Source organism: Limanda limanda, chromosome 11 (assembly GCF_963576545.1).
Source record: "Limanda limanda chromosome 11, fLimLim1.1, whole genome shotgun sequence".
NCBI classification, from domain to species: Eukaryota; Metazoa; Chordata; class Actinopteri; order Pleuronectiformes; family Pleuronectidae; genus Limanda; species Limanda limanda.
This window is the reverse complement of record NC_083646.1, coordinates 8,059,807-8,070,568: the sequence shown is the minus strand read 5'-3', so window position 1 is coordinate 8,070,568 and position 10,762 is coordinate 8,059,807.

Sequence of the window (10,762 nt, the reverse complement as noted above, 5' to 3'; positions counted from 1 at the left end):
TGTTCTTGTGTGATTACCTTGGAGAGCATTACGTAGTCCCTTTCAGCGGATGAGAGCAGGATTCATCCAGCTCCATATGGATGACAACGCATTTACCAAAAAATCCACATTTCCAGATGTGTGTACACAGCAGTAGTGTCTAGGCTCTTTATGTGTTTACTTTACTGGTAGCAGTGTATAATTGTTTAAATGTATAATAATTAATTTTAATCTGCAGTTGCATTCTATCTTCAGGTGTTTATGTCTGTGGAGTGTGTGGATGTGTCTCCAGCTGTGTCCAACCAGCTGCAGCTTTACGACCTCTCCTGACAGACACTCGAGCAAGACACACAAAACCTAATTTATGTTGTATTTGAAAAAAAATTATATATAAAACATGAATATTTACGACATCGAGACACAGATATAACGGTTGAGCCCACATGAATCACATGGTCTCTGCCTTGTATGGTTCTAACTTCAGCTGTCGTGCAGTTGAGGGGTTTGTGGCTGGTGTAATGCTTTGGCCTTGTCTACTCTACTGTTTATGTTCCTCTCAGTGTTTCAATCATGAAACAAAGCAAAAGCACAGGACAAAAAATATTTAAAGCAACACTATGTAACTTTTACTAAGCAACGGCGCCATCTGCAGCCCATAATCCTCGGCTGCCTGAACCAGAAGATCTGCCGTTGTAACAAATCCACCAAACTCGGTCCTGATTCAGACAGTTCCACACGTCTCACAGGAGATCGAACCCACTCACCAGAGTTACACAGATGAGACGCTCAGGGTGAGGAGTGAGAATGAAAGAGGAAACATTCATATTAACAATCAGTGTCACATCCAAATCAAATCAAATATTTAAGGTTAAACAAGTTGCATGGTGTTGCTTCAGTTTCCTGAGGGGTCGCACTCAGACTGTTTTAATAGTTTACCGAGAGTGTTAAATTGATCCTTTAATTAAAATCATGATAATCAGAAGGGTTTATTCTCTATGTCTGATATCTTTTGTTTGAAATTTAAGCCTGAAAATAGTGCGAGAGGAACATTAGCGCTCAAAGTAGAAATGGTTCATCCTCCGAGGAGCATGAATGTACATGGCAGCTTTAGCTTGATGTATTTCTTGGGTGCAGGTTTCAATTTTGGCCCAATGGGGATTCAGTAGAAAAGATTTGGGAGACGTGCAAAACTTTGATTCAAGACGATTGTAAAACTAAAATCCAGTAGATACTCTATCCTATGTACAGTGAGTTTCCAGTTGATAACCCTTTAAGACCCATAAAACAGAGGAGAAGATGAGATTAGCAGCTTTATGATTTGCACAAGTTTGTTTTTGCTGGCGAGCGAAACCGGCCTCAAAACAGAAGTGCACGGTTCCACATGAGGAGGGACAACATCTGCGGAAGGTTTTTATTCACAAATTTTAACTTGCTTAGTTTCAGTTTCCCTCCTCATATTTGAGTGTTGCTAAAACAAATGATAAAACAGATCTGAACGTCAAACATAGTTAAAAACTTCCATCAGCCGCGCACTGAGCAGTTATGACCTTTAAATCGAGTTAAGCCTCCGGATATGAACATTGTGTGACTTTGAAATCACTGCTTGTGGTCTGATCTTAACATGACGCGTACATTTTCAGACACTAAAAGCAAACAAGGTGACAGAACCACGAGTCACATTAAAGAGAAAACAGCCTCGTTCAGCAACAGACAGGACTTTAGATGTGGCTGCAAATCTGGTGCCAGAGGAGGCACTTTGTTGTGGCACCGTTCACATGTGTGCTCAACACAGAAACACGGAAATACACTCATGTAGCACAGATCTTTTTTTTCCTTTCTTTTAACCATGAACAAGCAATTTCTCTTGGTTCGTATGCATGTAAAATAATAAAAAATGTAAAAAATGTGTCAAACTTTACAGTGAAAAACAAGCAACATCAATAACCAACTTTTGAAAATTGTAATCTAATGAACGCAGTCAACAAAACTTAAATAAATATCCAACAACGAGGGAGCAAATGAGAACTTTTGACCATATTTAACATTTGGTCAGATGCTGATTTGACGACACTAATCTTCAAAGCTTTTAATGCTTCCCTTTAAAGTCCTCATTAAATAAATCCTACAGTTTGAATTTGGACGTTAAGTGTAACTCGACTTGTCGGTGGAATCATCCGACCGCAACTTCTTTTTGTAGTATTCTTTTTCTCTCACGTATCCTGTCACAGTTTTCACAAAGAGAACCATTCTCAGTTTTTATCATCAACACCCACCGGTCTGATTCTGTGCAGGTATGAGTGTTAACCAGAGCTTATTATTACTCAACTTTCATACAGATCCAGGTCATAACCTTTCTTACTCTTCAATCATCTGAAACCCACCCTCGTAGATTCTTCACAGCTGCTGTGTCTCTGTGACCTCTTCCTGTTTCTGGGTGGGGGGGTGTGAAACTCGTCATCTTGGGATGTGACTGAGAAATTAAAGCTTTTCTGCTACTTGGTCATTTGTTCCACCCTTTAAGTCGTCTTCCAGCTCATACCGAGCAAATCCTCTGACTGAATCCCCTCCTCTCTCTCCTCTTCTACCTTTCCTCACCTCCTGAGCGGGAAATCCAAAATGGCTCAAGGAGCATGTGTGTCATTTTCAAACTGCCCGCTAACTCTGAACATCTGGTGCTACGGGGAGGAGGGCGACCCCGTCAATGGGAGCCCTTGTCTGCCCTGTCAGCACCACGAGAACACCCTGCCACAAGGTGAACAAGGAGGCGTGTGTGTGTGTGTGTGTGTGTGTGTGTGTGTGTGTGTGTGTGTGTGTGTGTGTGTGTGTGTGTGTGTGTGTGTGTGTGTGTGTGTGTGTACTGATGCTGGAGAGATGTTTAACAGGCCTCGTTCGGACTCATGAATACTGTGTGTTTGTGGAGGAGCTACTGTAGTTAGATATTTTTCTTCATAGTAGCTGGAAAATAAACAGAGAACCAATCATAAGAAATAAACAGCTCCTCAAACCTGAAGCCAACTTGTCTGGAAAGTGTCTTAAAGCCCTCCTGCTCCATGTTAGCAGATGGGATACAGATTGGTTTTCAAAATGTGCTTGAACCTCTAGAGGAAACTTCCCCTAACCCTGCAAAACATGATGAAATATAAACTCAGTAGCCGTTGCAGGTGGAGGGTGTGAAGAAAATCTAAAATCTGTATTTAGTGAGCTGGGATCCTTATTCTCTGTGACCTACAGGCTGATGAGTTTAAGACACAAGACTCAGTCAATGTGAAATCAGGACAGAAAAGCAGATCTGATCTGAGATGGAATGAATGAAGAAACAGTTATTTACTTATTGGTTTTATTGAAATTTCAAATGTTGACGCACGACAGAATCCGATCCAGGCCTGTGGGACGTGTTTGTAAAGAGTAACAGAATCATGCCATGTGTCCACCGTCTTTGTCCATTGACTTTGCACATTCCTTCCAAAGAAAGAAGACTTTGCAGGATGTGACTGTGAACAATCCCACACTGAGCTGTTGCTGGTAGAGGAAGCGTCATCTTGTCTCCGTCCGTCTGTCTGTCTGTCTGTCTGTCTGTCTGTCTGTCTGTCTGTCTGTCTGTCTGTCTGTCTGTCTGTCTGTCTGTCTGTCTGTCTGTCTGTCTGTCTGTCTGTCTGTCTGTCTGTCTGTCTGTCTGTCTGTCTGTCTGTCTGTCTGTCTGTCTGTCTGTCTGTCTGTCTGTCTGTCTGTCTGTCTGTCTGTCTGTCTGTCTGTCTGTCTGTCTGTCTGTCTGTCTGTCTGTCTGTCTGTCTGTCTGTCTGTCTGTCTGTCTGTCTGTCTGTCTGTCTGTCTGTCTGTCTGTCTGTCTGTCTGTCTGTCTGTCTGTCTGTCTGTCTGTCTGTCTGTCTGTCTGTCTGTCTGTCTGTCTGTCTGTCTGTCTGTCTGTCTGTCTGTCTGTCTGTCTGTCTGTCTGTCTGTCTGTCTGTCTGTCTGTCTGTCTGTCTGTCTGTCTGTCTGTCTGTCTGTCTGTCTGTCTGTCTGTCTGTCTGTCTGTCTGTCTGTCTGTCTGTCTGTCTGTCTGTCTGTCTGTCTGTCTGTCTGTCTGTCTGTCTGTCTGTCTGTCTGTCTGTCTGTCTGTCTGTCTGTCTGTCTGTCTGTCTGTCTGTCTGTCTGTCTGTCTGTCTGTCTGTCTGTCTGTCTGTCTGTCTGTCTGTCTGTCTGTCTGTCTGTCTGTCTGTCTGTCTGTCTGTCTGTCTGTCTGTCTGTCTGTCTGTCTGTCTGTCTGTCTGTCTGTCTGTCTGTCTGTCTGTCTGTCTGTCTGTCTGTCTGTCTGTCTGTCTGTCTGTCTGTCTGTCTGTCTGTCTGTCTGTCTGTCTGTCTGTCTGTCTGTCTGTCTGTCTGTCTGTCTGTCTGTCTGTCTGTCTGTCTGTCTGTCTGTCTGTCTGTCTGTCTGTCTGTCTGTCTGTCTGTCTGTCTGTCTGTCTGTCTGTCTGTCTGTCTGTCTGTCTGTCTGTCTGTCTGTCTGTCTGTCTGTCTGTCTGTCTGTCTGTCTGTCTGTCTGTCTGTCTGTCTGTCTGTCTGTCTGTCTGTCTGTCTGTCTGTCTGTCTGTCTGTCTGTCTGTCTGTCTGTCTGTCTGTCTGTCTGTCTGTCTGTCTGTCTGTCTGTCTGTCTGTCTGTCTGTCTGTCCCCACCTCCTCTCTCACACATGCAGATACACTTCCCTGCATCTGCTTTGAAACCACATGACGACTATTTTGGGAAAATAAAGTTTCGGTTTGACTGAGATAATTTACATCCGTCCATCCACAGTCTGGGCAGCTTATCCTTAGAGGATCAGGAGAGCTGAAGCCGATCCAAGCAGACAGAGATGAGAGAAATAATTTACCACTGAGCATTAAATCCTTTGGAAGACATTCAAAACCAGCATTTTCCCTATTCTAGAACAAAAGGGGTTGTTTTACATCTGCTATTTATTTTTATTTTTATTTTATTCCCCCCCCCCCTGCTGATAAGTTTCTGTTCATGTTTTATCCACATTATAGAATATATTGTTAAATGTTGTATCATGTCAGGAGCTTTTCTCAAAAGACGCATCTCTGAGGGACGACATCCTGCCAACAGCAAAACCCTTGTCTGCCTTAGGGTTTGAGGTCTGACTTCAATCCTCAGCTTTCAGCACCTTCAGGGCGTACACTGTAAAAATGAAAACTTTAAATTGCTCTGCTTGTTAAGATTTTTAAATAAAGTGAACAAAGAATATTTAAAAGCTTTGAAAAATTCAACTTCAAAGGACTTTCATCTGTAAAGTTGCCCTAAAAACGGGTCTTCATTGCAATTGTGCAGGGGTTTTCTGGAAGACCGATCATTTCTTCAGGAAAACATGGCGTCCGAAAGGTGAGTGCTTGGGCTGAATGAATTCTGATTCTGCACTAATCAAAGATCTGGGCAGCTGTGGCTCAGGTGGAAGAGTGGGTCGTCCCTCTAACCAGAGGGTTGGTGGTTCAATAACAGACTCCTCCAGTGCCGATGAGTCCTCGGTGAAGACATTAAAGCTGATGGCTGCACCAAAAGAAAAAGTGAGAGAAAAAGCCGATAGAAAGGAGTGTGTGTGTTAATTAGAGTGAGGACACCTAACCCAAAGCCTGCTAGGTTCTGACAGGTCAGGTTCTGACAAAAATGTTTGAAATGATCTACAGGCTCGGGTTTGGTTTCATTACTTGATTTTTACACTGCCGGTTCCTGCAACCAGGAAAAACATCTGGTTCAAGTTGGGTTTGTAAACACAGAATGTCGGGTTTGAGTTGAGCTCGGTTGGTTTGGACAAAGAATAGTGTGAATGGGTGAATGCAACTCGTACTGTGGTCTAGAAAAGTGTCAAAAACATAACGGTGAATGGTGAGTTACAGATTTCACATCTACAAATTAAATCTACCTGTTAAATATTGCTTCAATCACCTGGACCCTGGGGAGCTGTGACACAGTAATTATAATTTTTTTAAATAAAAAATATAAAGTTTTTATAAGAATGAAAGACAAATGTTCAGAACTAAGAATAAGTGATGGAACAACTTTAGGTGAGTTTTTTTTCTTTGGCCTTAAAATTTAAAAATCTAGTGAAAATTTCTAGTCTTGAAATTTTCAAACCTTTTATATGTTTTGCAGTGTAGCAGCTCTTTTCACCCGCGCTCACTGTGAAGTCTGAAGAGATTCAGCACTTTGAAACACCCGGGGACTCATCCTGTGACTGCACTTCACACCAAACTATAGATAATTATAGCGTGACAGCACATAAAACAATGAGATTTGGCATCAGTCGTGTGGGCGTTCAGCAGCTGAATCATTCAATTTGACATATGAGACGGTGGAGGAGCGTTAGGCCCACCGGCGCTGAGGAAAGTCTCTGTGCCAGTAAAGACACCAGATTTACCAAAATCTTGATTAAATTCTGACTCTCACATCCTCCTCCTCCTCCTCCTCCTCCTCTTCTTCACGACTTCCTCCCACCTCTTCGCTGTGTACCTGCTGGTGGCGAAGAGCCTCTGGATTTCCTCTCACTGCTCCTTCAAAAGCCAGCTCTGATGTGTGGGTGGTTGAGACACGACTCTTTTCTCTTTGTGTGCTGTAAATATGTCCTCCAATCAAGGAGTCAAACTTCAGAGTTCGGCTTTAATCTCGGCGAGTCCGTCACTAAGACGCACTTCAAAGCACAGGATGAGGAAGATGAGATAGAGTGAGCAAGAGAGAGAGACTGTCTCTTCCACTTAGTTTTTATGGGAGGAGGGTTTTCATGATTTCACTTCATCCTTTAACGAATAAACAAATTACATCTTATGGCGTAAAGTGTCTCTATATTTACACCTTCAAACAAGACTGACTGTGCAAATATGAAACAACTTATTTTCTCCCATGTCTGTACCTGTGAATTTAAATAAATAATGTATTTTTTTTTTCTTTAGATACAGTCTATGGTTACACACCTTTTTCATAATCATCCTTTAAGATTTGGAACAACGGCTCCCATCATGCTTTGGGGGATGTATACAGGAAGTGGCTTGTACAGGAAGTAGTTGACATGGGGCCATGTAGTAAACTGTGGGCTGCAGCTCAAGCAGCTTTTTTTTCATTTTACTTTGCATGACAACAAGCTAAATATAGAAAAAGTATTTTGTTTGCTGATTATCCATGTCAGTACAGACTGTCACTGGGTCACTGTGACACTGAAGAAATGTTCTTCTGTTTGTGTGGTTCCTAAGAAGAGTTATTAACGTACATTCATCTGGGACATTGATATTAATGACATCACTCTGAATCCAAAAATCATATCTGTGTGTTGAGGTTTGTGTGAGTTGAGACTTTTTATGCCCGCTGAAGCCATTAAAAGTTTTAATAAGAGTTTGATCAACTTTCTCCCTTCGACAGACCCACATGTTTATTTTCTGTTTTCATTCATGAGGTTTGTTAACAATAAAATCTAATTATATCCTACAAATTTCCTTTATGATCCCGAATTCAAGCCTTTGCCAATGTGTGATTTAGAACTGTGTGATTATTTTACCCTTTGTATTCATGTACTTGTCTTTGATTCAACTGGAACATCTGCACCACACATTCTTTGACCTCGCTGATTCAGAGAAAGAAACCAAGAGACATTCAACAACAGGAAGCAGCGACCCAGCTACAGCAGTAACATCATACTTCAGTTTCATAGAGTTTCGGTTTCTCTCTGAGCCGTCACTCTTCCCACAGAAAGCCAAGTGAAGCCGGGGCTAGTCATTACCGTCCTCTCGGGGTAACGCTCCACTGGCTGCTAGGGTCTATTCTCGCTCTCTCACTGAGCGGTGGGCGAGTGGCGGCTCTTAAAGTAGACCCTGGGTGACAAACACTCATATGGGATGTAATTCTTGCGGTGGTCTTCAAACCCCAATGAGGTGTGGGTGGAGCGCCGTTGACTACAAAACCAAACCAGGATTTCCCAAGTGGTGCCAGGCCCTCACGGGGGAAGAGACGAGTCTGGACCAAACCCCGGCTACACGCTGGCCCAGATGTGAATTCCTCCGGGGTTTGGTTTGGGATTCGTCCCACATCCCGAGCTGCTTTGCTTTGCAGGTCCAACTTTTTCTGTGTGAAGCAGCGGGATGTAGGAAACAGGAGCCGAGTCTCCAGAGCTCCGTCCTCAGAGCAGATTATGTCCATGTTTGGAGGTGCACGACTACCTGCACGCTCCTGTGGTGGCTGTCAGTCACTGTGGAGGTTTGGTTTGTCACGGCTCAGTCTGGACTCCATCACCGAGATACAGGCGACGTTATTTATGTTCTGTGTGTGAAGCAGCTGCTGAATGCGAAGCTGTAATAAAATCCAGTGTTTTCTGTCCAGATTTCCCAACAGCCGTTTATCTTTATGTTATAATTACTACAGTGTTATCACAGTTGTGCTAATACTCCCCTTACACGCATCGAGCTGCGTATTATTCATCAGAATCTCAGTGTCTCTGAGGTTTGTTACCATTCTGCGAGAAACAGCAGAGACAGCCTGAGTTACTGCTCACAGGGTGTGTACTTTGGCTGTGTTTAGATTTAGTAAATTAAGACCTGCTCTTTTCAAGCCTTTTTTTTAAAATGGGCTCTGCCTCTTTGCACAATCTCTCTTTACAGCCAGCGGCGGCTGAGATTCCTGACAGGCTATCATTTCCCCCCCGAGAAAATGAACGTATTTAAAAAATGCGGCAGCGCGGCTGTATCATTTTTATTTTCTCTGGATGTGACGCAGAGGCCTCTGTGTGCAGCGCGCTGAAATAACATGGATAAAGGAACAGTCTCAGAAGCCAGAGTATTACACAGATAGCATCTCTTCCTGTGTTAATTGAGCTCAAAATACAAAAAGAGGCGTTAGAGCTCGGGGAACTTTAAACCTCTGAGTGGCACTTTATTGTGAGTTTGATGTGGACGCTTAATATAATCACTTTTAATGATATACTTATTGATTTGAGTAAGAACACTGAAAAAATCACTTATTGAATGTGCCAGAAAGTTAAAGTAAGAAAAAGAAATTGAGCCAGAGAAAAACCACAGAGATTTCATGGACGAAGCTTTAACACAAAGAGACAGTTACGATTAAAGACAAGAACAGAATCTGTGTACAATCAGCTCCTGAATACTGAGATAAGGATATAAATACTCTAATGGTGTCTTTATAGATCTTTAAAAAGTCGATCAGACAGCGGCTAGCGATCATGATACTGTAGGAACTTTTCTCTCCGAGCCCTCCAGACCCCTCACATGATCAGACACAGGTTTAGTTTTATTCCCGGAGTCAAAACTAAACCTGATGGAGCAGATTTCAGCTTCTTTTAACCACATGGAACAAACATTCTGTTCCAGCTCAGTTCTTTGAGATAAACATGTTTTTTCTGTCTGCACTGTAATTTCAGTTTTTCTCATTTAACCAGTTTTTATTCAGCTTTTTTATCCAACACATTGCATTTCTTTTATACATTACCTGTTTATGTTTTCATCTGCATTAGTTTGTTTGTTTGATAGTCTGCATGAGTAAGTAAAAACTACTGGACGGATCATAACGAAACTTGGTGGAAGGAAGTGGTAAAGGTCAGGTTGCAGATCAGGGGGCTCATCCAGGAGTTCTCTTTCACTTTCTTTACCATTGTGAGATTTTAGTTTTTTCCAGATTTCCTTGATTTCTCAAAGAATAGTTCATGCATCTTGATGAGAAATAATCACGTGTGTTCAGGGGCCTGATATTTATGAGTGTGTGAAATCTGGTGTAGATCCAGATCCTGCTGGGTCTTGGCGGAGCTGCAGGCGCTCGACTGTGTGCCATCCTAGTTAGTGAGGAATTAGAAGGCAGAAGTGAAACTCTGAGACTCAGAAATGTGTCTCTGCACGAAGTCATAATGAAACCTCGACTCCCATTTCGACCACAACAGTAAACTTCAGTTTCATCTGTGGAAACACTTTGCACCAAAGCCCAGATTGCATTTTTTTGCCTCAGCGTTCTTGCTGTAAATGATCCCTGTGCTGTCACACGGGGCTCTGAGAGGTTGAGAGCTCCTGAGTTATTCATCAGGCTCCTGCTCCTCCATCGTCAACACACTCACCACCTCAGCAGCAGGTTAAGACACTTTTTCCAAACTCCAGGAGCAGCAGGAGGGCTTTAGACTGTGGAAAAATCCAGGGCCAGAGTTTGAGGTTCAGTTACAGAGTGAAGAGAAAAGTTATAACTCAGAATGTGAGTGTGCGAGGAACCAACTACACCTCAAAGCTCCTGAGTGGTTTGTTGCTGAGTGTGTAGCTTTGTCCGTTTAGTGCTAATACCGTATTTGATCTGCTTAATTCCCTCCTTCCACGTGTTTATATTCACAGAGAGAAATGAAATGCTGACAAGCCACTGGAGTTTTTTACAACGTTGACAAGGTGTCAGCCATGTTTATGCTCTGATATGTATTAACAGGGGCATAACAACCTGTGGTCTGGAGTTCTGGGCTTCAAGCTGTGTTTATTGTTCCCGCTACACACTCGCATGCATCATTTCTCTCACCCTCACGCACACATGCACACACACAAACTGCCCCTTTGCTTCCCGTGAATACTTGGAGAGCTTGTAATAGTTTATTTTTCTCCCCTGGCCGGTGTCCTGGGCTGAACTCTCAGCAGTGGAGCTCTCTGTAATGCTCGTCAGGCCTCGCTGACCCTCCAGGCCCAGTGTTAACCCCCTGCACTGAACTTACCAACCAAACAGCTCCCGCGGTTCTATTTCTGGAAAATGAGCCAATGGTGAGTCACCGTGTGC